This window comes from Hippopotamus amphibius, chromosome 8, assembly GCF_030028045.1.
Source record: "Hippopotamus amphibius kiboko isolate mHipAmp2 chromosome 8, mHipAmp2.hap2, whole genome shotgun sequence".
NCBI classification, from domain to species: domain Eukaryota; kingdom Metazoa; phylum Chordata; class Mammalia; order Artiodactyla; family Hippopotamidae; genus Hippopotamus; species Hippopotamus amphibius.
The window spans coordinates 118,052,700-118,059,220 of NC_080193.1; positions in this window are offsets into that span (position 1 = coordinate 118,052,700).

Below are 6,521 nucleotides of genomic sequence, written 5' to 3' on the forward strand. Positions count from 1 at the left end.
CTTAACCTATAAACGTTTTGTTTATTCTAAGATGAGATCAAATGATGTCATTACATGCTGTATGAACAAAGGTGTGGCATAAAATGGAGAAAAGTGGTGGGAGAACTATATCACCATAAGGTACCCATACTCACTAGAATCATCAGGCATACTTAGATCAGTATTGATACAAATACTCATAAACACATTCACGTGTTGAGATAGGATTTGGTTTCAGGAAAGCAACATCATCTGTTGTATTAAATTAAGATTGAAAATTTGGATATTTTGTCTGTTGTATTTTTATTTGATTTCTATTTTTTGTTTTGTATTTACATAAGAGCTATAAAACCCCATATATATATGGGGTTTTATAATTAGTTTGATGTGAACATATTTCAGTAAAATTATGTCACTAGTGAACTTAATCTTTGCTAGAGAATCTTTAAAAAGAATCTATATGTTATTCAAGTATGAGAAAACTAGTATATGCTAGTCATGGGATAAGTATTGAACAACCATTACTGACCTTATCTGAAATTGGTACTATCATGGTATGATTTGAAAGGAGACGGTGACTTTTTAAGGTAATTATTAGTTAATTATTACCTAAAAGTAGTCCCATCTCCCTATTCCTGTTTCTGTATCTCAGATCTGCTGGATTTAAATGTGAGGCCTGAAAAAACAAATACTGTATTTTAAGAAATCTGATACCCCTTCAATTGTAAGATGTATTTTTTATCTCCACTGGAAATAAAACACACTGCCAATTATGTGTAAGAAGCCACTGATAATAAGACATCTGAATTACAGAGATGTTAAAAACAAAAAGGCACCTAATAATCAATGATATATTGAACCTAAATTTGGGTAGACACTATCACAGTTAATACCTAACTAGAAACCACTTTAAGATATGTCCAACTAAAGCAACCATGGAATATGGTCAAGTAATGTTTCACCGTCCTTAACTTCAGTTATTTCACCTCAAAAAGAATGGGAATAAGCCAAATATGGTCTTATGTATTTTCAAACTTTAATTTCTCTGATTCTTTGGCAACTTCTCTAGAGCTGATATGGGTCAGGCCTGGCAGAACAGAGAACCATTTTAATTTTCTACTTCAGGATGTGTGTCTTAAATAGATGGTGGGCATGTAGAAATTGTGGAAATGCAGAAATTGATGCAAATGTAAATAATCAGAGAGAAATTGTATAATTTTCCTTAGGTTTAACCCTAGGAAGTAAATTAAACAATTTATACTATGCAGTTCCTTCATATGTCTTAAAATAATGGTAGATTACCTGTTGACCAGTATATGTATCTGATACTGATAATGGATTTTACCTTTTTATCCCCTTACTTTTCAATTCTAATAAGTAGCATCGGGATAGATGCCAGAAAAATGCTAATTTAAGAGTCAAAGCCACATTTCTAATATGTTCCCAGAGAAATTAATATAATTGGATGCTATGTAATTAATTTACCAAAAGGAATAACATTAAGATATATTATTGTAAGTCAAGAAAAAGATGAGCAATTATTACATTCTTATATTTTAGTCTTTTTGGAAAGCAATCTGGCAACATCTATTAACATTAAAATTGCATATAATTTTGACCTAGTCAGTGCATTCGTAGGACTCTCTACATAGAAGAAAAGGATAGTCACAAGAATACTTAATGCAGCATTGTTTAATTATTCAGTTATTAAAAAAAAACCTGGAAATGAAATAATCATCAGGAAGTGTAGACTTTGCATCTGTTAAGATAATAAGCTGTATCGGTACCCACTGATTTGGTATTATTACCTAGTTGTTTTATTGTATAAAAAATGTAGCATACAAATGAAAGAACAGTATTAAATAGGATCTTGTTTTGTATAAAAAAAAGAATGTGTACGTATTTGTAAAATGGGCAGACATAAACATAGGTAAGGATATATGTAGGTTGTTAACATACTTGAATGTCAGGTATGAGGGAGAAGAAAGAATTAGGAGAGAAGGAAAAATCTAGTCAAGTAGATGAAAAAAGATAAAACTGATATGCATACACATATCTGGGTAAGAAAACAGAAAAGAAAAAGAAAAAAAGAAGGAAGAAAAAGAGGGAGGAAGATACCAATATCACCCAGTTAGTTTGTGAAAAATTATAAGAGGTACATGAAAGCAGTGGGAACACTGGGAAGATACCAAAATGAAAGCGATTTGTCTACAATGGTGAGTAGCGCTGGGGATGAGGGAATAATTTGGGACATGCTTTGGAACTATAATTGACAAGATTTACTGATAGATTGGATGTGGGGTGATGAAAAGACTAACAGAATAACTGAGAATTTGATCTGAACAAATGAAGGTTACTGGTGCATTTTATTGAGATGGGGAAATCTAGAGAGAAGTAGGTTAGGGGAAATGCTAAAAATTTAGATTAATTTTTAACAAGTTTGAGATGACTTTTAGATGTACAAGTGGAGAGTCTGGAGAGATCAGAAACTCACTTAAGAGTGGCATATGGGTGCCATTTATGGGCATAGGACTGTATAAGATCACATGGGAGCACGTATAGATAGATAGAGGGCTCCAGGACAGATCAGTTGACTTTGTGAAAAGCAGTTTTAATAGGAGACAGGGAATGAGCTGCCTATGGGTCTAAACCAAGCGAAATGATACCTTAGAAGCTCTTTCTTCCAAAAAGAAAAAAAAAAAAAAAAACGAATTTAAGAAGAGATTGATCAACTATGAGGAATGCTGTTGATCAGATAGGATAAGATCAGAGAGGTGATCTCAAGTTGTACACATTGAAAGTCATTGGTGACCTTGAAAAAGCAGTTTCTGGAATATACCAAAAAGACTGTAAAGAATTTACAAGAAATAAATTCTTAAACTGAGCTAAGAAACCAGGCATGCGTGCTATTTGTGTGAGAGAAACTTTGTGGAAACATTGCTGTATATAGGACAGATGTGATCAGGCTTAAGAATATAACAGAAGATCTAGAGTCAATATTGTCTCTCAACACAGCCTATATATACTTGAACTCCTCTCTTCTCTAGCAAACCTTCCGCTAATAAGAGGAAGAGGATATGGACATTTTCACTGAGGTTTCAAGTTTACATGTGATCATTTTGATTTAGAACCAAATAAACATAAATTTAAACTATATACATTTTATTAACTTATCAAAGTGGTTTATAAACAAATGTTTCATAGGGATTATGAGGTAATGGTAAAATGTAGACTTTATATAATTCAGATGGGAATATTAGTAGTATAATATATATGAAAATAAATCTGAAAATATGTATCATAAACCTCACCCCCATTCACCATCCACAAAGCTTTAACTTGTCTATCAAACAACCCAGTTCTCTACTAAAGTTGATTGTTCCATGGTGAGCCCCTGAAGCAAGCAAGTCCAACAAGAGTCTCATACTAAGTTTCATGATGGGCCAGTAGTATTTTGTGTGCCTGGACTCTAAGAAGCTTAGGAAGAAGTGATAGACATTATTATCACAATGTACCCTTCTTCTATATAGATTAAGAATGGGGAATGTTCCTACAGACATATTCTTAAGATCCATGTGCTTTCACATGTTTCTATGTGACAACTCAAAACCCGTATGATAAAATTAGTTATTTGTTAGTATGAATTGGATTTTTATAACTAACTGAATCTACAACATTCAGTTTTTAAAGATGTACATAAAGATTCTGAATTCTAGTTAGAAATCTTAAGGAAGAACTCAGATATTTGTTTTCAATTATGTATGAAAGACAAATACCATAAACAATATAAAATGCAAACAATTGAAAAATGGTTAAACAATACAAGTAATCCAAAAGATGTATTATTGCAAGTAACATTATAATATTTTAATGTCATAAAAAAGACCATGAGGATGTTATAAAAATGTCAGATATAAAATTGCATCTACATATACAAAAGAACAGTCCTATGCATACAAAAACATATACAAAAATGTGACTTCATGATATTATAACAATGTGTTCATAGAGAAATCCCTCAATAGTAAAACTATGATTATTTTTATTTAAATATTTTTGCAGATGTTCATATTTTAAGTGATAATTTTCCTTTACATGAAGGAAAAAAGATATTTTTACTAATTGTTAAGCTCTAGGAAAATATATTAAATTTTTTCAATCTAAAAAAAATAAAGATGAGAAAATGAGAAACCATAAACATATAACAAATAATTATATATATATATAAAAAAGAAAAAACATTAGCCATCTGATGAACATTTATGTTTTCACAATGAATGGGAATAATTTAAATTAGCCTAAGAAAGGTAAAGATTTGCAGATTATAAACTCTAACAAGCAATATGCCTAAATCTAAAGCGACAGAGAATTTGAAAATAAAGAGATGGGTGAAGATAAATAATCAAATACAAACAGAAAGAAACCACTTCTACCCTATGAAATGCTATTTAAGGCCAAAAATATTGAAGAGTACAATTGATGAAGAAAATATTACATTCACAAACATTTATGCACCAAATAACATATGAGCAAAATTTTATAAAGCAAAAAGTCTTAGGGAAATAAGCAAAATATATAAAGGAAGAATTCACAAAAGAAATGTGAATAAACATGAGATGTTGATGACTCACTTTTTCTATCAGACTATTCAAAATAAAAATAGATTGATAACATACACTTGTCTTTTAATGTTGGTTATAATATAAATTTATACAACTGTTTGAAGTGTAATTTTGTTTTGTTCATAAAATTGTAAAAAGTACATATTACATGACTCAGTCATTCTACTTCTTGCAGACTATTAAACAGAAATAATATGGAGAGATTAAAGATATAAGCACAAAGTTCTCACTGCAGAATATTTGTAATACCTAGAATTTAAAAATAATATATTCATTAGGAGCATAAATAGCAGAAATTAATAAAAATGCATGCAAGGGTATATTAGAGATCAATTCTTAAAAAAATAGTTATGTCTCTATTTATTATGTAGGATTTTCATCGAAGAACATCAAGACTAATAACTACAGTGTGATTTCATTTTTGTATAAATAAATTAGCATATACTTTTACAGACAAATAAACAGATGGCTATTGATAAGCATAGGGGAAAGACAGACTGGATATGCAACAGAAACTTAGTACTGATTAACACTGTCAATATTAAGTTGAATGGTTTGGGGGCAAGGGTCAGGAAGATTGGGTGAAGGCAACCTTCATTTCTTAAAAATAATATTTTTAATGATTTTAGGTGGAGGTATAATTAAACTTGCTTGTTTTGGGGGGTGTTAGAATTTTCAAAGAAACTAAGAAGACTTTTTGCCTATTTAAATTAACTTCATGCAATTAATTTATCTGTTTACTTTTTCAGTCCCCCAATAATATCAAGGCACCTTAAGAGCAGCAACTTTGTCTGGTTTGCTCACCATTGCATCCCTGGGGCCTTGAAGAGTACCTTGAGTTTGCAATGTGCTCAGTAATTGTTGTTGACTGACTGAGTTACAGGAGCAGAGGACTTTGGACAAATATTTGAAAAAGCAAATGCATTATAATAATGTTTCTCCGTATGGTAAATCTCTTCATTTTTATTTTTATCAACAAATGTGTTGCCTCTCTATGAACATTAGAACATGAGGTAAATTAGGTTTCCCTAGTGTATTAGTGAGAATAAATGTCGGATCTCTAAAAAGACCCCAAAATGACAAAAACTTACACAAAATAGTTTATTTCTCTCATTCATGATAGTCAGTGTATGGATTGTCTAGGACAAACAGTGTCAGTGACCCAGGATCTCATGCCTTGGTATTCTGCCATGCTGCACATGCAACTTCCATCTCTTAACCTAGGATGACTGCTCCTGCTTCCATCATTGTATACATGTTTCAGCAAATTCAAAGGTGAGAAAGGAAAATGGAGGGCAGTGCCCTTCCCTTTTAAGAGAATGGCTCTTAACTTATGACACTTTTCATATTTAATTGGCTATAATTTTGTTATATAGTCACACAAAGCGGCAACAGGAGATTTGAGAATGTAGTGCTTGACTACATACCTAACTAAAATTCAAGAGCTGTGATATTAAAGGGAGAAAAGAGAACTGGAGTTGGTATTGCAACATCAAATACTTAAAATTGATAGGACGACTTATTTTAGAGATATGTAACTGTTAGAAACTGATTTTTTTTTTAATTCTTCTATGACTTATGCTAATGTGTGTTTCATGATTGACTAATAGAAAATAATTTACCCATTCATCTTCCCCCTTTCATAAGAGCAAGTGTAATATAGCAAATGAATTTAAGCCTTGAAAACATATACCAATATCACTGATTTGATTTTAATATTTTAACTTTTAGGGGTACTGTTCTGATGGGAATTTGTTTTGTGGCAGAGGTGTTTATTGCATCCAGCTATCTTTGATTACAAGCCCTATTGGGAAGATTTCTCATTACTATTGCCCAACCTTAATCATAAGTCATTTAAAAAAAAAATAGCATCTGAAGTATACTAAGCTATATGAAACTTTTATCTTAATTTTAATAATC